This window comes from Pinus tabuliformis, chromosome 7 (assembly GCF_031772625.1).
Source record: "Pinus tabuliformis cultivar Carrire ecotype Pingquan chromosome 7, CPIR1, whole genome shotgun sequence".
NCBI lineage: Eukaryota > Viridiplantae > Streptophyta > Pinopsida > Pinales > Pinaceae > Pinus > Pinus tabuliformis.
This window is the reverse complement of record NC_142293.1, coordinates 1,355,524,214-1,355,549,219: the sequence shown is the minus strand read 5'-3', so window position 1 is coordinate 1,355,549,219 and position 25,006 is coordinate 1,355,524,214. Positions and strand designations below refer to the sequence as shown.

At 35.0% G+C, this 25,006-nt stretch overlaps 2 pseudogenes; both read right to left on the bottom strand.

Annotated features, from left to right (window-relative positions):
* Positions 1 to 509: 509 nt before the first annotated feature.
* Positions 510 to 5,257, bottom strand: LOC149252588 (ATP-dependent DNA helicase Q-like 4A pseudogene; annotated as a pseudogene).
* A 225-nt stretch (positions 5,258 to 5,482) lies between these two features.
* Positions 5,483 to 6,913, bottom strand: LOC149252587 (ATP-dependent DNA helicase Q-like 4A; annotated as a pseudogene).
* Positions 6,914 to 25,006: the final 18,093 nt, after the last annotated feature.

Below are 25,006 nucleotides of genomic sequence, written 5' to 3'. Positions count from 1 at the left end.
GATTTTTATCATGGGCCACATATTCCCTAAAGCACATTAAATTACAAAATAGGTTATAGTTCAGGGACATTCATTGAACACAAACTAAAGTATAATGGTCCACATGTTTCCCTTGTACCTGATCAATGGAATAGAAAGCATAATCAAATCTAGTTTTATTATTGTTTTCGATGCCAATAGTTTTGTCTACATGGATTACTCAAATCAAATTCCAGCTTCACTACTAGGCTCTCCACCAAACAAAAATGCAACCTCTGGATCAACAAAGTCCTTAGCTTGGGCCATATTCTCAAACTTTGGTCCATTTTAATAACAGAGTATGATAAAGTTCAGTGTTGTGGACCAATTTTCATCATTAGGTTTAATGTTTAGCATAGCAAGTGGTGAAGACCTATTTTAGATACATGGGCATGTTGAAAAACTTGAGCATTATCCTCATGATGGAGATATTTACCCAATCAAAATAATAACATGTTCATGTGTGCATCTCCTAGGTCACATAAAATTCCTCATAGCCTCTTGAGAATGGATGATAGTGATCCATAAACATCACTCTTCATGATATTTTATACAACAAAATCTTCAAGAACTATGTAATGGAGGAGATGTGAAGCATCTCCCTTGCTAAGACTTTTTCTAGCTCCATGAAGAATCATACTTTCATGCTTGTACCTTTTAATTTGTTGACTCATAGAGCCACAAAACACATCTAGGACATGAGATGAGGAGAATCATTGGCCCTTTTCTTTTATTAACTCTATTAGTTTCTTTGCTTGATCTGGTACATCCTGCTCAATAAAATTTAACATCTTACTACAATTATCACATGTCTTTTTGCAATCTGAGTCATCAAATTTCTCACCAAATAAGAAAGTTGACATATCCTTCTACAATCCACATAATTTTCATAGTAACTAGCCTTGCATGAAAGATTCTCAAGGATTTCCTATAATATTCTTCCTTCATTAGTCATAGCAATGCACCTAGTCCCAGAAACTATTGGACTTTGCTTCGCAGCTCCTTGTGTAAGCATATGCTTTACTCCAATATAATCACCATAGTTATTGTACAAAATACAATATGAGGGGAGGTTATTCCTGCTAGCACGACCACATTCCTGATGGCAGCCTTTAATGTACTTTGGTAGGGAATGCTGAATAACAAACCTTACATCTAGTTCATTGATTCCCATTCCAAATGCCACTGTAGTGCATATTATGTTGATTTAATCTTTTGTCCCTTGTCTTTGGACATATGCATGTTGTTGAGGATCCATGCTACCATTATAAAATGCAACTTTATTCCCTAATTCTTGTAGCCTTTTTGAAAGATTTTCATAATCTATCCGAGATAGATAATAAATTATTCCACATTCATCACGATGGTTCTTTCTAAAAAAATTATCTATATCCTCAATACATTTGTCTTTGGCATAACATAATACCTCAAATTAGATCAATTTAATGTTTGCTTAAATACCACACAATTTACAAGCCCAATTGCTTGGACAACATCCTCCTTTACACTCGTCATTATAGTTGTAGTGAGAGCCAATAAATGTATTTTTGGAAACATTTGCTTGAATATACCAAGTCCTTGATAATCTAGTCTAAAGTTATGTCCCCATTAACTTATACAATGAGCCTCTTCAGTTACAAGTTGAGTGAGAAAATCCCTTCGATGCAAGATTTTGAGATGTCTTAGCAAATTATCACTTCTTACAATCTTCTTTGGTATCACATATAACATCTTAAATTTACAACAATTTTAACCAAGATCATTTAGAATTTGTTTCTCTTTTGACCACTCCATATTTCCACTTAGATATTTTGCATGGATGTTTGCTAAGATATATGCATAGTATGATCTTGAATGAATGAAACAAGAGGAGAAACTACAAGATTTACACTAGGGAAAAAAATAGCTCGGAGCTAATATTAAATAACTCCAAGAAAATTGTTCCCCTTTCCAAACATTTGAAATGGAACCAGGAGGTATTTCATCATTCTTATCATTTTTCATAAAACCAAGAATTTCTTCCCTTTGTAGAGTTGTCAACAAAATATTATCAAGTTCCATCAACTTTTGTAATTTTAGTCCCGTGCTATAACTTTCTTGTAGATATTTGATATTTTAGTTGTGTCGGGCTCTGTTAGAAGATCTCACTCCAATTGGGGATAGTGATTTCACTATAAAGCGGTAAAAAGCATAGATTAGGTGCCTAAGTTGGGTGTGAAATCTAAAATTCTACAATCCTTGAAATCTGAAAACTAAAATTTGAACTTCTTGAAATCTAAAACCCCTCCAAACCTATTTCCAACTGGGACTACCACCTTTATTCATCGACTAAAAGCTGAACTGCAGAATTGCAACAAAAAATAAAATGCTCAACACCTGAGCTTATTTATATATAGGTCCTACTACATACATAGATGTGCTCCTTTAGCTGAAATCCACCATCCAATACAACCAACCCAACATCAGTGTGTTGGACCTAATGCTTCCACACAACAAAAATTAAAAAATTAAAATTGGCACACACCATAAAATAGTTTCAGATAGAAAATCTACCAAATACCCCAAAATCGATAATCATTGCTGACCAAAGAAAAATGTCATATAGTCAGCCACTGGATCATAGAACTGATGAGAAAAAATTTCAGCTGCCTCCTTTTCATGAATATTTTGCTGACATATACCTCCTTAGATAGGGAATCCATAGCATTGTTCAACTCTTCACCTATGGGCTCTTCTTGAAAAAGTTGTTGCAGGACATTTCCTTTCCATTTTCAAGCAAGCCAAAATTCTTCGAAATGTGCAATAAAATCTTCATCTCTTGATATATAGGTGTCATAAACTAGAGAATATTTTGAGGAATCAAAACCCTCATCTCAAAGATAAGTCTCATAAACAGGGCCAGTAGAAAAATATGCAACATAAGACCTTCGTGGTTTTGTCTGTAACTAAATTAATTCTTCTCTTTGATAAAAAAATAGTGCAGGTATTGTCATGTTGAAACCCATAAAAGAGAACACCAAAGTGAATACCACAGGTGAGAATATACAACCAACTGTTGAACCTTGTCATCTTCAAGAATCAGATTCAAATTTTATGAAAACCTAGGAAAAATTTTCTAATCCATTTCCCAACAATGGTGCCAAAAAATGTTGTTCCTCAGGAAACGGTTCTTGGTTGTGGGGGAACCAGTGCCCAAGACATTTTTAAATTGAATAAAAATAATTAAAATCAGTGGCTAGAAGGACAGGTCATGTGGGATTGTAACCAAAACTTCTAGTTTGGAAACCCTAGTCTTCCAAAGCATAATGGCCAGATAAAGTTTGAGAGCTTCAGAATGTTGGACTAGAGGAGTGGATTGAAGAATAATAATAAACCTGGTCCAAATTAGGCACTTAAGAATCTCAATCTAGACTACTACAGAAAGAATAATGCAAGACTAAGAAAATGTGAATAAGGTTCTTGGATATGGGGTGCTTCATTAAGGGCTTCAAGATTAATTGTCATGAGTAAAATAAGTAAATTGCTTAAAAATTAAACTAAAGCACCAACTACATCTTACATTGTCTATAAGAAGAAAAGACATGGATGAATATTGCGTCATGAGAGAAAAATAATGGCTACAAATTCCCAAAACTGGAATCAAATTGCAATATATTATCCAGTCTTTGGAGAGAATTTTGGATTACCATACCAGTCATGAGGACTGGACTCCAAACCCCTCAAAAATGCCATTTTCGGGCTTTTATCTTCCCTCCCTAGCCTAACTGGCTAACTTTCAAATTGAGTCAGTTTAAGAACCAATGCTTGATTTAATTACAAAATTGTTTTTAAATAGTTATAAAAATTGGTTATTAAAAATATAGAAATCTTCCTTTTGTCAAATAAAAATGATAAATGTTAAAGTAAACATACCTATATAATGACCTTCATTAAGAAGAATATCCTGATTCTTTATCATAAGATAATATATGAGTTTCAATCTTTGGTTTTCAGGACTCATTGAAAATATGGATGTCGATGTGGGTCTCGGTGTTGTACCCTTGTATGACTTGGAAAAACCACGTACCACTCTTGGAAACCAAATACTGCTTAGGGGACCACTCATATTGGTCTTTGAAAACTTGAAGGTGTCATCGGGGTTAATGTTGTCTGTTGATCGATGAATTCGTAGTTTTTACAATCAACTTTCCAGGAGATCTCCTTTTCATAAACCCTGTGAAATTTATGTTGTCGAGATCTCGTGGATCTACACACAAGAATTTGAGCCTTCAATTATTCTGGTGTATGCACGAAGTGTAACCTATTCTATATGAAAAAGGATTTGAAATCATTCCACAATTGAACAAATATAGCTTGCACCCTTCAATGTCACCAGGGTTTTAAGAATTGCATAAATGAATTTTAAAAGGCAATTTCGGCGTTTCCCATATAAACTTTGTGATATTCTCCAGGGTTTTTACATTCTCAACATTGAATTACATAAGGCATTTGTTATATATCCTACTTTGCATCCATTTGTGTCTTAATTGTTCACTAAATTCAATATCAATCAAAATTATTTTGTTTCAATTTTCTTATGATGAAAAATAAAACTCAGAACATTTGTTTCCAAATGTTAGGAGGGATTTGCAAAGGCCTATAATCTCCATCACCGAAATCTCAGTTGCGCCCCAGAGGATGCGTTATCATGGAAGAAACCATCTTGAAAATCATAATAAGAGAAATAGTGAGAGGCATTACCAACATAGCAACAAGTGGTGTGATCCACCATATCGATAGTGCACTCCCAAAATAGTCTATCAGAATGCTTCCTATCAGGTCATTTGGAGTCAACCTTTCGTTCTTTTTAGCAGAGCGGCTCAATGTCGATACTAACCAAAGGTCATATTCCAATAGAAAGTGAAAATGACCTAAGAGTCTATTAAAACTATTGCTCCCTGTTGAGATTGGCTTAGCGAATTTTATCATGGGCTAGGTATGCCCTCAAACACATTAATTACCAGAAGAGGTTGTAGCCTAGGACCTTCATTGAACACAAACTAAAAGATAATGGTCCACCTGTTTTCCTTCTTCCCAATCAGTGGAATAGAAAGTGCAATAAGATATGGTTTTATTAATTTTTCGATGATAGTAGCTTTATCTACATGGATTACTCAAACAAAATCCCAAGTTCACTTCCAAGCTCTCCACCAAACAAAAATCAAACCTCTGGATCACTGATGTCCTTATCTCGGCCCATATTCTTGAAATTTGGTCCATTTTAATAACAAAGTATGATAAAATTTTGGTGTTGTGGACCAATTTTCATCATTAGGTTTAATAGTTAGTGTAGTAGGTGGTGAAGACCTCTTTTAGATACATGGACGCGTTGAGAAAGTCAAGCATTATCCTCACGGTGGAGATAGTTACCCAATCAAAATAATAACATGTTCATGTGCCCATCTCCTAGGTCACATAAAATTCCTCATAGCCTCTTGAGAATGGATGATAGTGACCCATACACATCACTCTTCATAATACCTTCTACAACAAAATCTTCAAGAACTATGTGATGGAGGAGACGGAAGCATCTCTCTTGCTGAGAATTTTTCCAGCTCCTTGAAGACTCAAACCTTCATGCTTGTACCTTTTAATTTTTTAACTGATCGAGCCACGAAACACATCCAAGACAGGAGATGAGGAGAATCATTTTCCCATTTCTTTTATTAACTCTATCAACATATTTTGTTGATCAGCTACATCTTTCTCAATAAAATTTATTATCTTACTACAATTATCATAGGTATTTTTGCAATTTGAGGCATCAAATTTCTCAGCAAAACAAGAAAGTTAAAGTTCCCTTTTGCAATCCACATCATTTTGACAGCAACTAACCATGCATGAAAGATTCTCAAGGTTTTCCTATAATATTCTTCTTGAATTGGTCACAACAATGCGCCCAGTTCTATAAACCATTGGACTTTTCTCCAAAATTCCTTGTGTAAGAATATTCTTTACTCCAATATAATCACCTAGTTATAGTACAACATACAAGATGAAGGGAGGTTATCCTTGCTAACACGACTACATTCCTGATGGTGGCCTTCAATGGACTTCTATAGTGAATGTTTAATAACAAACCTTACATAGGGTTTGTTGATTCCCATTCCAAATGCCATTGTAGCACATATTATGTTGATTTAATCTTTCCTCCACTACCTTTGGACATATGCACTGTGTTGAGGATCCATGCTACCATGACAAAATGCAACTTTGTGCCTTAATTCTTGTATCCTTTCTAAAAGCTTTTCACAATCCATCTGTGATAGATACTAAATTATTCCACATTCATGACTTTGGTTATTTCTGACAAATTTGTTTATGTCCTCAATAAAATACTTGTCTTTGGCATAATAGAATACCTCAAATTATATCAGTTGAATGTTTTCTTAAATACCACACAATTTACAAGCCCAAGTGCTTGTACAACATCCTCCTTTACACTCGTTGTTGCAATTGTAGTGAGAGCCAATAAAGGTGTTTTTGAAAATATTTTCTTGAAGATATCAAGTCCCTAATAATCTAGTCTAAAGTTGTGCCCCCACTAACTTATATAATGAGCCTCATCAACTACAATTCAAGTGAGAAAATCCCTTCAATGCAAGCTTTTGATATGTCTTAGCAAATTATCACTTCTTACAATCTTCTCTGGTGTAACATATAGCATCTTAAATCTACAAAAATTTGAACCAAGCTCATTTAGAAAAAAAATTTGTTCCGATCATTCCATATTTCCTCTGAGATATGTTGCAGGGATGTTTGCCTGAGATAGATGCATAAACTGATCTTGAATGAGTGAGACAAGAGGAGAAACTACAAGAGTTACACTAGGGAAAACAATAGCTGGGAGCTGATATTAAATAGGTCCCATAAAATTGTTCCCCTTTCCAAACATTTGAAATGGAACCAGGAAGTATTTCATCATTCTTATCATTTTTCATAAAATCAAGAATGTCTTCCATTTGTAGAGTTATCAACAAATATTACTAGGTGCCATTATATTTTGTAATTCTAATCCAGTGCTGGAAATTTCTTGAATATATTTGATATTTCAGTTGTGCCAGAAAAATCTACAACACAACACGTGGCTTATTTTATTACTAACTAATCAATCAAATTGCATACTTCATCCAAATATTCAACTTAAATCATAAATCTTAAAGAAATTTCACAAGGGACACTACACATAAAAATCACTTGTGATATATTCATCATCATGTATACTTAAAGACTCAAATTTCATCCTATACCCTCGAAGTTTAGGTTTCTTTACCTTGTTTTCTCCTTCATAGCAGTTGCTCATATTGTCCCAAATAGCTTTGGAAAAGGTGTAGTCCATTACTTTGACAATCTCCAATTTAGATAGGCCAACAAGCAGGGAATTCATCGCTTTAACATTGCACGTGAACTCCATGTTCTGATCTTTGGTAATCACCATAGGAGGCTTTTGATACAATTCCTCCACAATGTCCCACAAATCTGCTCCAAGTGTTTGAATTTAGGTCTTCATCCTTACTTTCCAAAACACATAGCTTGTTCCATTGAACATAGGTTCTCTAATCGTAAATCCTCCTTCCTGGTTTTCCATGCTCCTTGATATTTTCCTAGATGTTAAACTAGTCTGATGGAAATTTGGCCTTGATACAAATTGTTGGAAACTAGGACAATATTGAAGGGGAGGGGTGAATCAATATTATAGGAATTTTTCCAATTTAAAATATTTATTTTACTTTGTGCAAGGATGCCAGGACACCATTAAGTACTTCAAAAAATAATTGGAATAAGAATGAAAAGAAAAAATATCACTAATAACACAAAGAACAAATAAATTCTTGAAAAATTATCTTTAATTGCTTCACAAGAAAAGCTACAACTCGTTGTTACAATTCTCTAGCTACAACTAGCATGATGCTAAAACTTCATGATTTATTGGTAACTAAATGGAGCTACAACCCATAATATTTACCAGAACCCACTAGAAGGAGAACCAACCCCTGATTTGCAAGCTACAACTTGCTTGAAACTCACTGGTTCATTTTTCATCCATTTTCATACTAGAGCCATGAATGCTAACTGTGCCTTCAAAACAAAATACTTTCTTCATTAATCACCAATACCTTCAGCAATTTCTAATTACTGATAACACCAGTAGATTTACCTCACACCAAATTATACATACAAACTCTCTTATCTAACCTACTTTCTCAAGCCTGCTTATAAGGAATTTTGACTCGATATTTTTGGCCCTTTTTCTTTTCTTGCATTGCTACATAGAAACATATTTTTTCTTTGCATTGTTCACAAATTGTCCTCTGACTATGTTCACCAAGTTCTCATACCTTAACCATCCTCTTTTTCAAGTTAAACTAACTTTATTTTCTTTTTTATTTAACTCGGTCTTTTACAAGTTTTAGTAGTCCTCCTTCTATTATTAGCTACAGTTAACATTGAGTTGATTGGTAATTCTGCTTCCAAAACTGATAGTTCTGACAAATTTGGCTTAAGCTCCTTTCTTTCTGGCCCTTCCTTCTTTTCACACATTAGGACTGGTTCCTATGACCACAAGCTAGGGTTTTATGCGCTGAGATGCTCGATGACCTACATGGTTTTGATTCCCTTGTAATTTTCTCAATGCCCTTGGTCTAATTTCTCCATGAAAGGACCAAGTGCCAGCGCATAAGTTGCAGATCTCTCTATCCCAACATGTTAAGCTTGTTCCCCTTTACAATTTTCTAGGGTCTTTCCTAGGGAATGATGTGTCTTATGGGGCCCTCTTCACCTCATTCTCATTTTTTGTCACCCTGCCAGCCTGTCTATCCTTTATTTCCCAGCACCACTTGCCCAGCGCTTCCACTTTGTGCACCATTAACAAGCCATTGGGCTTCAACTAGCAGGATGACATCATGTAGATTTCATAGATGCCATGTGTTTTCCTGTGATTGGTGATATGTGTCACTGAAAAATGGGCCATTAAAGTTCCTAAAAGTTCCAAAACTTCTTGCGAGATGTCCACCTCCTATTCACTGGTTGTTAACATCATCATCCTCCGTTGTCCAAGTCAATAAAATTATTCCACTTGTCATCTACTAGAGACAAGAGAGAAACGGTCCTGAGGCCTTGTTTTGCAACGATTTCCTTTGTTAAATTTCTAATACACTTCGCGACTTTTTCTTATATATTTCATAACTTTCCTCTAGGTTATCACTTCTTTGTTTGCATGCCTTGTCATCCCTCTAGGATAGCCCTCAATAGTTTGATTTTTTGGAGTGAATACCTCCCTTTTAAATTTCATTGGTCCATGCTCTATGTCCTAATGCATTGACTGTGTTCACACTATACAAACTTGACACTCATACTACAAGGCTTCCTCTACTGAATGAGACTATCTGGTGGGCTCCACCTTGACCAATTCTCCATTGCACCGTGTGCTCTGCATTCGCTCACTCTATTTCATCCCGAAACTTAAGTAGTGTTCCTTCTTTGAATCCTTTTGGGGTGAACCCATTGAGGTAAGTCCCCCAGGATGGCTTATCTACTGCCATCATCTTGCTCTATTTATTTGAGTGGCTAAAAGCAATTGTCAGAGTGTCTTCGTTGGGCCAAGTTGTAGTATGGGCCGCACCTATAGAGAATGAAAATACTCTCTACTACCTTTTTGTCACTATAGTTCAACTTAGTCCACCTTTTGGTTGTTTTACAACCATTGTAACTAGGCTTGGTTGCTTTGCCAACCATGGAAATGCACAAAAAGGTTCTCCATCCTCTTTATCTCTGTTAATTTTGATTTTTGGGTTCCATAGCTTTGACTAGCTCTATATTTTGATCTAGGAGGCCATTTGAAAACTTCCACATATCACTAGAAATATTTTTACGATATATTTCTATCTAAGTGGCTTTCATCTTCATTTGACACCTTCAACTACTCTAGAACTGGTGCCAAATTCTCTGCATCACTCTCAACCATGTTTCTCCTTGATTCTTATTGTCATGCTTGGAACCTGATCTCCTAAGGAATATTTTGTCACATGTGACACCTATTTACATCAATTGACACACTATTACCATCAATCACATTGTGTTGCCAGCATTTTCCGCAAGCCACTTCTTAGAGAACAGTTTGAGTATTTGAAGGAAAGATTAGGAGTTGTTCCTCTTGCATCCCTACACTAACTCTTCCTTCAAGAGTAAGAAAGGAAGCTTCCATATTTTCATAATATCAAGATCAACATTATAAGTCTATAGGATCAACATGATAGATAAATAATGTTGACAGGGGGAGTAAAGGGACAGGGGGAGCTTGTCATTGTTCTTGCCATTGATGTCAAAGGGGAAGAAATACATGGTGATAAAAAAAAAAAAAAAAGTAAAAGGGGAGGTAATTGGTGAATTTGAAGGTGTTAGTGATCAAGAAACAACAAGAGAAGAAACATGAAAGAATAGTAGTAGTAGAAGCAACAAACCATAAATGAAGTGCATATTAGGGGAAGTCGTACTCAAAAGCGACAATAATATTTCATGAGGATGTTTTATTTATATTTTTTTTGATCTTGGTGTTTCCATCAATGCTAAAGTGAGAGAATGTTTTATTGATAGCAACATGGTGTCAATTGATGTCAACAGGTGCACATGTGACAAAGGATTCCTCAGGAGATCAGGTTCCAAGCATAAGAACAAGAATCAAGGTGCAACATGGTTGAGAATGATGTAGAGAATTTGGCACCAGTTATGGAGTAGAAGATCATGACAAATCCAGATGAAACCCAGTCAGATGGAAAGAGCTCAGAAAAATATTTCCATTGATATGTGTAATTTTTCAAATGGCCTCTTGGATCAAACAATATAACTATTCAAATATATGGACCCCAAAAGTCAAAATTAATAGAGATAAAAAGGATGGAGAACCTTTGGGCTCATAGCGAAGGTTGGAAAAGCATACAAACCCAATGGAAATGGCAGTAGAGTGCCTAAAAAGTCGATCATGCTAACTTGGAGTGACAATAAGACAACGGAGAGGCTTTTCATTGGCTACAAGCAAAGCCGACACTACAACCTAACCCTATGGGGGAAGCACAACATAGATACCTCAACAATTGTTTTCAAGTGCTTAAACAAATAGAGCACGATGACGCCATCCTGATGAATTTACCTTGGTGGGTGCACACTTAAGGATTCAAAGAAGGAGCAGAAGGTAAGCATTAAGATGAAATAGAACGGGTGAACATGGGGCACACGACGTAATGGAGAAATGGTCAAGATCAAGACCACCTGACAGCCTGACCCAATGAAGGAGGCCCGACGGTATGAGCCTGGAGCTTGTATGGTGTGCACATAGTGAATGCACTAGGAGACAAGTGCTAGGAAACAAAGAGTGGACCAATAAAAGATAAGTGGGAGATCCCCACTCCAATAGCTTAGGCCATTAAGGGCTTTATTGGTTTGTTAACAAATGAGCCTGATTAGAATTGGAATGTTGGTTTAATAAAATATTTATTTTTAATGTTTAGTTGGATTCTACTAATTAAAAATCCCCGTTTAGTTGGAAAAGTAAATTCATACAATATTTAAATTATGATATATAATATAAAGACCATGTTAATAAAGAGATAAACTCACCCTTTTTCCTTTAAGAGATTTTTATACAAATCTTATAGGAATTTTCTATAAATTATAATTCAACTAGTTTCATTTGATTCAAAGGAACTTTATAAAACCTATTTCTGAAAGTTTTTGACGCATTTTAAGATGATCCAAATAATTGAGGAAAGCAAAAAGGAAAAAAGACTCAATTAAATTTAAATTTTATTTGCTTAAAAATATTAAACATATTAAAAAGATTGACTTTACTTACCTATTAACTCACTCCTATAAAACATTGTAGATACCTAAAAATTACAATAAAATCATTTATCATCTTAATTTTAATCCCAATAAAAAAATACCACCGATTAAAAAAATACCACTATATTAATATTTGATATATAAAAGTATATATCTATATCATCCTACATAAACACTCTCTCTCTCAATATCTATCTATCTATCTCTCCCTCTTGCTCTCTTTGTCTATCTCCTCCCTCCTTCTCTCTCTATCTATAGTCCCTCCCTATATATCTCTATCTCATCCCCTAAACATACACATTCTCTCTCTCTCTCTCTCTCTCTCTCTCTCTCTCTCTCTCTCTCTTCATATCTATCTCTCTTCCTCCCTCCCTCTCTCTCCCCCCTCCATATATATCTCTATCTCCCCTTGTCTCACCTTCTCACCCCAAAAATATACTCTCTCTCTCTCTCTCTCCACCTTTCTCTCTCTATGTCTTGCTTCCCCTTCCAACTCCATATCTCTCCCCCCTCTCTCTACTCTCTCAATTCATCTCTCCCCTCCTTCCTCTCTCTCCCTTTATTTTTCACCTCCCTCTCTCTCTCTCCCCCATCATACGCACTCTCTCTCTCTCCCCCATCACATGCACTCTCTCCCTCTCCACCCTCCAACTATGTCACTCCCTCTCGCTCTCCTTATTCCTTTACCACTCTCTTCCCCTTAGTTCCCTATCTATATCCTCTCCTTTTATCTCACTCCCTTTCATCGCCCTCTCTCTCTCTCTCTCTTTTCCCTTCTCTCTCCACATTTGTCTCTCTTCCTCCCTCTTTTTCCCTCCCCCGCTTCATCTATATCTCTATCTCCCCTTGTCTCTCCTTCTCACCCCAAAAACATACTCTCTCTCTCTCTCTCTCTCTCTCTCTCTCTCTCTCTCTCTCTCTCTCCCCCTTGTCACCCCCTCTCCCTCTCCACCTTTCCTCTCTCTTTATATTTCTTCCCCTTCCAGGTTCATCTCTCTTTCCCCCTCTCTCTCCTCTTTTTCAAGTCATCTCTCTCTTCCTTTCCCTCTCTCCCCTTCTCTCCCACCTCCCTCTGTATCTACCCCCCATCGCACACTCTCTCTCTCTACACCCTCCAACTATGTCACAAACTCCCTCTCTCTCTCTCCTTCTTTCTCTAGCCCTTTCTCTAGCCTCCATATCTATATCTCCCTGTCTCTCTCTTCCCCTTCTTTCACTATCTCTATCCTCTCCCTTTCTCTCCCTTCCCTCATCTCCTCTCTTCCTCATTCCATCCTCATATCTCCCTTATCACTCCCTCTCAATGTCTTTGTTCTTCCCTCCATCTCTTTCTCCCTTCTAGCTCCATCTCTCCCCCCCCTCTCTCTCCTCTCTCTCAAGTCCCCCCTTTTTTCCTTCCTCTCTCTCCCTTTCTCCCCCACCTCCGTCTGTCTCTCCACCCCATCACACACACTCTCTCGCACCACCCTCCAACTCTGTCTCTATCTCCCTCTCTCTCTCCTTATCACTCTCCCCCTCTCTCCCCCCTCCATATCTATGTCTCCCTATCTCTCTCTCCCCCTTATTTCCCTATCTCTATCCTCTCCTTTTCCCTCGCTTCCCTTGTCTCTTCTCTCCCTCATTCCTTCTGCATCTCTCCCTTATCACGCCCTCTCTCTCTCCACCTCTATCTCTCAATGTATTTTTTCTTCCCTCCCTCTCTTTCCCCCTCCAAATCCATCTCTCTCTCTCCTCCTCTCCCCTCCATCCTCACTCTCTTCCTTCATCTCTCCCTATCTCTCCCACCTCTATGTCTCTCTCTGCCACTCTATTCCACCTCCACCTCACTCTCACTCTCTCTCTCCGCCACTCTATTCCCCCTCCACCTCACTCTCACTCTCTTAAATATTAAAGTACCTAAATTAAATTAAAAAAAAAAAAAAAAAACATAATTGGTTTTAAAATATTAAACCAATATTTTGGATCAATCATGTCAAGGAAAATAGAAAAATAAAAAACTTAAAAGAATCATGCACTATCTTTCCTCTATCATTGTTAGTCACTTTTCTTTCTCTCTTTTCTTTGAGCTTTGGTTAAAATGCATCTATCCTAGTTCTTTATAATATTATTTATATTATATAAATTTCATATTTGTATATATAAAAGTATTCTCATTTTTAATTTATTAAAACCTAGATTTAATCTTTAAGGGAATATTTTTGGTAGTGGTGAGGATGGTGGGTTTGGATATGACTCAAAAGTGATTATGACTTTTTTGCTTTTAGATTTAATTAAAAAATGTTATAAAAATAAATTAAAATAAAGTATTTGTAAAATATTTTGATTTTTAAATAAGTTATGGTTTTTGGGCATGTGATATGGATAAGCCAATGGCCATGGTATTGGTCCTTGGTATTGTAATACAATAATTAAAAGACTAGACCCATAACATAATAATCAAAAGCCTAGATGGCCCATGGTATAAATAAACCATGGTATTAACCCATGGTATTATGATTTTTTTCCCCTCCTCTTCCTCTCTCCCTCCCTCTCTTTATCTTTCTCTTCTGAATATTGGCCCATGGTATTGTAAAAAGGCCTATCTAGAAGTTAATAATATCCATGGTAAATGTTCATGATGAAAAGTCTTGTCACTCACACATCTAACACTCACCCATCCACCCTAAAGTGTCCAATCTATTGCAAATACAAAAATACAATTTATAACATATTTTATATTTTGGTTTCATGTTTTAAATAAGATTGGGGAATTTCAATGAATTTTAAACCTAAAAACATTTGAAATAATATAAAAGTTTTTTATAATTTATTACACACTATTTATGAAGCCCCTCACACATTTTCCAAAAATTCATTCTAGAAGTTTCCTCACTTATTTTCAAATAAATGATTTCCTCATTTATTTTCAAAGATGATAAAAAAAGATAAAAAAATCTCAAACATATTAAAATATTTTTTTTGCTATAAAAAAAAATTGTAATAACAAATCATATAAATCATTATTTTTATAATTCAGGAATAATCCAAATAACAGTTATGAGATTATTACCATTAATATATCTATGTTTTTTTACTATTTGAAAATTATAAATTTCATGATTTTGGAGGAAAATCTAAAACATCTTCAAAATATTACAAACTTGTATCTATTTTTGAAAGACTTGTGATGGTTGGAAGAGACTAAAGCATAATTAGAAGTTTGATGGGCTTAATAAATTCTTTAAAAACTTGCAAACTCCCATCTATTTTGGAAAGAGCTCAATGTGAAACTCATATTTTTAGAAATCTTTCCTTCTAGCTTTTGTAAGAAATCACCAAACAAATGAATTCTCAAAGAAAATAATGTCATAACTTTGAAAGTATGGGAGATATGTATAAATGGTATTTTAAGCCAAATTCTCTTGTAAAGGACATGGCAACTTTAAAAGTAAGGGAGATATGTATCAATCATATTTTAAGCCAAACTTTCTAGCAAAAGAAATTATTTAAATAGATAATCCAAATAATAGTTAGAAGTTTATTATCATTAATATATATATGTTTTTTAACTATTTGACAGTTATAAATCTTATGATATTGGAGTAAAATCTAAAGCAACTTCAAAGGATTACAAACTTGTATCTATTTTGGAAAGACTTGTGAAGGTTGGAAGAAACTCAAGTATAGTTAGAAGTTTGACAGGTTTAATAAATTCTTTAAAAAATTGCAAACTTGCATCTATTCTGGAAAGAGCTGAGTGTGAAACTCATATTTTTTGAAAGATTTCTTTCTTCTAGGTTTTTAAAGAAATTAAAAAACAAGTGAATTCTCTAGAAAATAAGATTATAACTTTAAAAGTAAGGGAGATACGTATAAATAGTATTTTTAGTCAAATTCTTTTAAAAGACCATAACTTTAAAAGTAGGAGAGATATATATCATTCATATTTTAATCTAAATTATATAGCAAAACAAATTATTTAAACTATCTTAAAATTCCATCTATTTTAGAAATATCTTGCTATGAAACTCATAGCTTTCAAAAGCTTTCCTTCTTCTAGGTTTTGTGAGAAATAAAAAACCAAGAAAATTTTGTGGTTTTCTTAGTGGTTTTCAATAATAGTTTTATGTGGTGGTTTTTGTAATGGCTTTAATTTGAAATTAATTCCGTTATTTTCAAGAAAAAAAATTAAAATAATCATACAAGGGTAGAAAACCTACTCTACTTCCATACATCTTTCATTTTGTGCACTCCTTGGTAGCTTAGGCAGCTAGGTCAAACTTTTGGCTCCTCAGTGAAGTTGTTGAGAAATTGGATCAAGCTCTAGCGTAAGGCTCCTAAATACCTCGGTCGAGGGTTTTAGCCGAAGTTTTTCACAAAAATGAACTGCGCAGACTGCGCTCAGGAGTTTCATAGAAAAACAAGGGCTCAAACGAGCATTTGTTTACAAGGGCGTGAAATTTCAAGCTATTGCTAGATCAAGCCTCTAAGTAACTGCGGGTTAAAAAGGAAGTTTTGTCGAGGGTTTGATTTATTGTTTGATCGATTAATATTTAATCCTTTGAATAGCTGGGCTAAAATATTGCTTTGTCGAGCCCACTACAAACACTAGTTCGAGCTGCTTTTATTCATCCGTAAACCCACATGCTGGCCAAAATAGTAAACCACCTTAGTGGTTAGACCCATTGACATGTAGCGTCTTAAAATAGTTAATCATAACAAAAAAATTCAATGAGCCTAAAATATCTCAATAGTTGGAATTAAGTAATATTTATATATAATTAAAAATATATTCACCCAGATAGCGTTTTTCCTCGATAATAGTCAACCCAATCTTCGTCTACCTTTTTCATCTCAGCTCGACATCTATCAAGTTTCCATTTTACTCCTAATTTGACACATATCTCTCTTCACATACGATGCCTAATTTGACACATATCTCTTTTCAGATACTGCGGAATGCACGTCAGTTACGAGGTGAGTGGCATGCCGACAAAATGCATGTCAGTTACGAGGTGGGTGGCTTGTTGGACCGTGGCAAAAATGGTAGGCGTTACTTGTGTTGATGAATTGAGTTAAGCTAGAAAAGAGATGTCTAAAATTGATATAGTACTGGTCCCACCAAACCACTAGAAATTGAGACTTTTGCAACCAATATTTAAACAAAGTTAAATAACATTAAGTATAAAGAAGTATTAATTTATGTCTTAAATTTCTCAAAAAATTCACTAAGCCCACAACTGTCCATAAATAGTATCTTAATACTTAAGAGTGCAAACCATATTGACCCAACTAGAAAACAGATGAAACCATAAATGCTTCCAAAGTGGTCTATTCACTTCAATCCCCACTCATCAGAACTGAAGCTTTATATCCCAATTAAATATCCATACATGCACATAATAAAAGTGAATGAATGTCAGCCAATGTCAGCCATCACTGTTGTGTTGTTCAACATTTAAACCCCCTATGTTCAATGAATGACACCCAGCCCAATAACATTTAAACCCACTTTGTTCAATAAATGACACCCAACCCAATAACTTCAATAAATGACACCCAACTCATTCTATTTCTCATTAAAACAAATCAAAGCACATGGATCAACAAATAACAAATTCTCAACCATTAGATCACATCAAATTAAATCCAGACCATACATTCAAAATGAAACCATTGCAATCCGTGTCTATCCTTACCACCAATTAAATTCAAGTGCCAAAAACTATAAAAGAAGGTCAACCACTGTTGAAGTTGCATGTTATACTTTCAAACTATTCAACAACCTTGAAGATAAAACATCACAAAACAGTTGCCAGTATATCCAGGTTAGAGATATCAATTACAACACATTTTTCTTACAGTTCTGTTTTCATTTATCATAGTTCTTACAGTTTCAATTCTTACAAATTCAGTTTCACTTACAGTTTCAGTTTCGTGAAAATCAACACACAGCCTATAGTTCTATTTTCATTTCTCACAGTGTTTACAGTTTAACTCTTACAGATTTAGCTTCAGTTACAGTTTCAGTTTCATGAAAATCAACACACAGTCTAGGGTATTCTCTCTTAGGTCCATAAAGTGGACAATTCACCTATTTCTATGTTTAGACTTATAGACGTAATTTAATTTCAATATAGTGTAAGGAAAGTATTGATTTTATTTGCTTGGTGTGTCCGGCAAGAAAGTTGTTGTTTGAAAATTATTTCTACAAATCTTATACCGCTTTATTTTTGAAGCAGTGAACTATCATCTTATACCATTTTTATTTTTGAAGCAGTAAACTATTGTCTTCATAATAGAAGTAAACCATGGTCACAAGTTGCCACGACAACGAAATTTTATACATATTATCCATTAAAAAGACTAGACATAGTGAAGGAGCCTTAGCCTCCATTCACTTAAGACAATAATGGTAGCACCTTAGGTATTGCAGCAGAAGTTTGGTTGCTTGGACATTTCTCTAGTGACATGAAGGCTAAAATAGAAACTTATCATAAGACAACATGCAAAAATATGTAGGAACATGATGATCAACTCAATTGAAATTTGTTTAACAATAATTTCACAAGGCAATTTCTTTTTGAGAATCATTTTAAAAAAAATCTTAATGAAATTTTATAATAAGAAACAAAAACTATGGCCCAATTGGAAGATAAAAATAGATTTATTGTCCTTGTATTGGTTGTAATATAGATCAGAAGCTTTAGATGAGTTTCTTAATTAGTGGTGAACTATTGCAATACAACTTTCGGTGTTGGAACTGAAAACCTTGTATGACGCCACCAATAAACATCATCAAGACTAATGGTAGCATAAACAAGACTTGCAAAATAAAGTGAAAAAAAAAAAGTTGAAATGAGAAAAGGAAAGGGGGGTTTAGATCATTCTTGAAATATGATCATAAAGTAAACAAAACAATGTAAAAGGAAGAAAATAACATAAACAATTGAACAAGAAGCAGTGGAAGGGCCTTATTGGAAGGTTGTTGTACACAAGGGGAAACCTATAAAAAAGAAGGACCACAAATAAAGCACAACCAGCCTCAAACTATTGCAAATGTGGCAAACTGCACCCTCATTACTCATATTCACTTTATCTAATTTGATATAGGAGGTCAATAATTACTCAAAACTTTACAAATTGATAATATGCTTTCCTGATTTAAGAAAAAGGCATGCCCTCTCTTATATATGTAGACAAGATGAAAATAAGGGTTGTAGTTGAAATGAATATTTACATGACTCGAAACTTCAATTGTAAGTGACATGAGGAAAAAATTTGTTGTGGTGGCAAAGTTGTGATCAAGAGTGCTTCAGGGGGTCTCAAGTTGGAGCCTTGGTCAAATTAAACATCATTCTTGGTTTAGCCAATGGTAACTACTTGATAGCTAGAGATCCATTTCTGGAGAAGTGCATCCTTACAAAAGACAACAAAACAATATTTTAAGTAGTCAAACCGAACAAGAGCTCTATTGGGAAATGCATAACAAAACCAATCAATACAGTCATGGTATTTTATGTGTAAAGACAAGTTATCAAAACAACAATCACTGATAATTTTGAAGACATACAACAAAATGATTCTGTATGTTTGATTTTTCAAGGATATTAACATACATGTTGATAGTTTCCTGTAATAAAGCAGAAGTATTTTTGCCTTGTATGAAAGCATAATTTACAAATATTCTTATCTAAATGCATGCAATAATTTTATAGGTTGTTGCATCTATGGCAAAAGGTAGTTATGTTGCTCGTACAAGGAGAAGTGGCAGGAGAGTGACAAGGGGTGCGCAGCTGCGATGCACATCGTCTGATGAGGACAGGACAGGTGATGTCAATGTCAACAATGCCCCAAGGAACATTGTTGAGGATGACCATGCGACTGAAGCTGATGTTAACACTGCATCAACCACAGAACAACCATCAACAACAGTGCAAAGGGCATGGCCCTTGGCCCTTTCAAGAACTATTTCAGGTCGGAGCATGCTGCATGGATGGCAAAGAATCCAGGGGTTGAGGTGAAAAGGTTCGATCTAGCAGAGCATGCAAGTAAAGCTTTTAAAAGGGCTTTGACACCATCAAATATCAAGGCTGGCTTTAGGAGGATAGGAATCTGGCCACTGAACTATGATGCTCTTATGCATGATACTGGTTGTAGCCAAGCATTTCATGTGGATGGTTAGGAAGAAGGGAATGCCCAAACAGGTGTTGAAGTGCAAGAAGTAGATGATCAAGATGATGTTGTTGCAACTGGTAATATGATTTCCCTCTCTCAAGGACACTTATGTGATGAAGATGATGAAACTGTACGTGAAACACAAAATAACTATGAACAAATTCGCAGTAACATGGAGATCATTCCACCAACTCAAGAACATGAAACTCCTATTGTTGATATTGTTAATGATATTGTTGAACATGCAATTGACAATGACTAATTGACATTGCCAAGGCAAGTAACCCCACCTTCATGGCTAGTAGAAGCAATGATTAATATGAATGCACATTGTGTCTCAACAACCAATGAACAAAGCATGAACATGCCCTCACAACCAACAAAATTGAATAGTGAAATTGTTCATTTTTGTGTGGACAATAGATCAATGGAAGAAGATGAAGCACATAATGAGGCATCAAATGAAGACAATGATATAGTTCAATCAGTTCCATCAGATACTAAAAGGGAAGTACCAAGCAATGACATGCAAGTGGGAGGGGTGGAGAAGATACTTGGCTGGTTCCTAAAGCTACTAGTAGAGAGAGTATTAATGAAAAAAAAGCAAGGTGCATTGGGTAGTCTTCATTTGTGCCGAAGCTCACAGTTACTCACCTCAGAGGACTATATAAACAGGTTAATTGAGTCTAAAAAAAAGAAATTTGAAATGCAAGAATTAAAACAAAAAAAGAAGGATCTAGTCAAGGAGAAGAAGGTAGCAAGGATTGTTGCAGCGCAACATCGAGCAGATGAAAGGATTAAAAGAGATAAAGTAAGGCAAGTTAAATACCAACAAAAACAAATGGCAAGACAGGAAAAGGAATCAAGAAAGGCACAACAAATTCTTGAAAAGGAACAGGGGATGATCAATATGGTTGACAATGATAAAAGAATAGCTAATGAAACCAAAATTATTTCAAAGTCATTGGACTCCATTGCAGATAATACACTATTATTCCAAGATCTCATAAACATTCAAGTGCCTCACTATCAAACTTAGGGTTTACCCACTTGCCTTATTCCTACCAGAGTTGGTGTCAATTCGATATATGCTCATTACACACCTCCACTTAATGCGGGGGTTAGTAGTGAAAATGTGAGGTATGGGTACTCAATACCTTCATTGTTGGAAGCTGCAAATTGGACTCAATCATATGGCAGTAATCAACCATTTCCTAATCAACCCTTTTTAGGTAGGCCAACCTACCTAGCTCAAGAAGGTAACTCGGGGAGTTTTGGCACTCAAGATTCTCAGGGCCATAAAGAATAGGGGTGTCATATGTTTTTGGTTGTAACCAAATTATGATGTGGATTTTGGATGGATTGTATCTTTTCTTGTCATAGAAACATTTTGGCTTACAACTTAGGTTGTTTTATTTCATACTGTGTGCGACATTGTAGCCAAAATCCATTTTAGAAGGAGCATATATAGTCTATCATAATGTAGAAACCTTACAATATTCTCAGGGCCATAAAGAATAGGGGTGTCATATGTTTTTGGTTGTAACCACATTATGATGTAAATTTTGGATGGATTGTATCTTTTCTTGTCATAGAAACATTTTGGCTTACAACTTAGGTTGTTTTATTTCATACTGTGTGCGACATTGTAGCCAAAATCCATTTTAGAAGGAGAATATATAGTCTATCATAATGTAGAAACCTTACAATATTCTCAGGGCCATAAAGAATAGGGGTGTCATATGTTTTTGTTGTAACCACATTATGATGTGAATTTTGGATGGATTGTATCTTTTTCTTGTCATAGAAACATTTTGGCTTACAACCTAGTTGTTTTATTTCATACTTTGTGCGACATTGTAGCCAAAATCCATTTTAGAATGAACATTATCGCTCTAAAAATTTATTTCTTTGAAATACTAAAAACATTATGGTTCTATGCATTCACTACATTGAAAAGCCAACAATAGCTTGGTTGGTTGTAAAGCAGTTTTGTTTGCGAGCTAAGCACAAATGTTTATAAAAATTTGATTAATAACACCAAAAAACTATTTATTACAGTGGAAGAAATATAGTTTGTCCTGGTTAAAAATCTAAACAAGAATCAAGTCCTGACATCCCTATCTATTGCAGTGGAAGAAACATAATTTGGGCTAGTTAGAAAACCAAACAACGATCAAGTCCTAACCTACCGCTCGTTATTGGACTGCTCTCCTATTGAGATACATGGCTTCTTGATTAGGCATGAGCCATGTTCAGGTGCGGATTGACAGTCAAACACCTCCCCTCAATCAATATTCATAGTTAAGATTTAGCTATAAGAAACTCATAGCATGCAACCATGGTTTCCATAACATGATGAAATTTAAAATTCAAAGATCAAGCAAGTAATATTCATCTAGTGATGTGCAATAGTACCTAATCACAAATGTTTATCAAAATTTGATTAATAACACTGAAAAACTCTTTATTACAGTGGAAGAAATATAGTTTGTCCTGGTTAAAATTCTAAACAAGGATCAAGTCTTGACCTGCCTATCTATTGCAGTGGAAGAAATATAGTTTGGTTTGGTTAAGAAACCAAACAAGGATCAAGTCTTAACCTACCTTTCATTATTGGACTGCTCTCCTATTGGGATACATGGCTTCTTGATCAATCCTGTGCCATGTTTAGGTGTGGATTGAAGGTCAAACACCTCCCCTCACTCAATATTCATAGTTAAGATTTAGCTATAAGAAACTCATAGCATGCAACCATGGTTTCCATAACATGATGAAATTTAAAATTCCAAGATCAAGCAAGTAATATTCATCTAGTGATGTGCAATAGTACGTAATCAAAAACGTTTATAAAAAATTGATTAATAACACTGAAAAACTATTTATTATAGTGGAAGAAATATAGTTTGTCCTCATTAAAAATCTAAACAAGGATCAAGTCCTGACCTGCCTATCTATTGCAGTGGAAGAAATATAATTTGGGTTGGTTAAAAAACCAAACAAGGATCAAGTCCTAACCTGGATTTAGATTACAGGATATGAATTTATATATTTGTGTCAAATGGTTTGGATATATATGTGAAAACTTTATGTATATTTGTATTATGTTTTAATGATTTCTTCCTGAATCCGATCCAGTGTTACATAGTTTTAAAGTTTAAGGAAATTATTTTAAATTTTCTGAACGCACAGGTTAAAGAAACTTCTCAGTTAATTAAAAAAATTAAGTCACCCAACGGTTTTGAAATGTGTTAGGGAAAGCCAAAATTACATAGGAAAGCTCAGAAATTTTGCCAACATAATATAACAAGTTTGTACACTTTGCTCAACTAAGAAATCCTTGAAACAATTGAAATCAAATCAAGGATGTTTCTACAAACACAAAGGCCACAAGTGACAATAACTTTATATACAAGGTGTTTTTGGGAAAGAAAATAGAAAAAGATAATTTGATGTACCTCTAGTAGTGTTAGTTATGTGGCTACTTTTTTGTAAATTAATTTCTATTAACTTCAAGTAGTTTACATTAGGATGCCAAAAGCTTAATAGCATTTCTGGTATTACACACCAGCATTGTTCATAGATTTCCCTTTTTTTCCTATGAACATATACCAACAATAGATTTATCATTTACAATTGAGGATGAGACCATATCCTAATTTTTCTAATAGAACTATGTGGCTACTAAATACCAACTTCCTTCAACCATGGCCAAATCATGGCTACTAGAGAAATGCGGGGAATGATATACCAAAAAGTGTGTGTTTGTTTATACTGATGACAAATCACTTCATACTCTAAATCAAAAATATCAAAAAGGATTTCGTAAGATCGTTATCATAACCTGTTTCACCATGGAGACAAATTCTTGAAGTCTATGTGGTTCTTTGCCTATTTGCTCGAGACAGAATAAGATAATTGGAGCAGAATTTGAAACAAGGACTCTCAGAGAACTTGTAGAGAGAAGCCTGGTCAGCAATGGACAACAAAGACAGACCACTAATAAGAGGGGAGCTAGTTAATGTGGAAGGCACATTGACAACTAGAAAACTCACACATGTAATCAGAGGGGAACTAATAAATGTGAAAAGTACATTGAAAACTGGAAAGCACATACACACAAATACATGTGGAAAGCACATTGGCAACAAGAAACACATGCAACCATAGAGAAATGTATTGTCACCTTGTTTTTCTTGACTACATGATCATTTTCAAAGTATCTAAAATTTTTCGGGGTTTAAATAAACATAACAATCTCCAGGGCTTATAGGGAAAAGTAGTAGGTTTTAACATATATTAATACTATGTATTCAAATTTTCAAAATCAGCATGCTAAATATATGGAAAGTATGGGCAAGTAAATCAAGCTCTAAACATCATAAAACAATACTTGGATGATTTCTAAGATGAATATGGCAAACAAATGCTTCAAAACCCTAAACCCTCAAAACCCTAAACCTACAAAACCCTTTGAAGATTTCCTGAAACTCCAAGAGAAAATAACAAAAATTCCAATAGGAAGGTGAGGTGTTGAAAAACACAGTGGCAATGGCTAGTAGGATTTTTCCTACTGGATAGACGTAGAAGCCATGTCCAAGTGTCTTCCATGTCCAGACCTTCTCTAGAGCTTGTTAGACCTTCTCCAGAGCTCACCAGACCTACAACCAACTTGGAAAACATGAAAAAAGTTAGAAATTAGCCAATGGAATAAATATTCATAGACATTTCGAAACAAAAATCATAAAAACCTGAAAATTACCTGTAAATTTACCTTGAACCTCGCACTAGCTAGAAATTGGTACTGGCTCCTCCCCAAACAATAGGTCGCATGAATGAAACAACCACAAAGGTATTTGTAAACCCATGATATTCCAGAATGAATAATAATTGCAGGCAAAATGAACCAAGAATAACGGAAACCCTGTTTCGTTAATGAGCACATGCAAGCAAA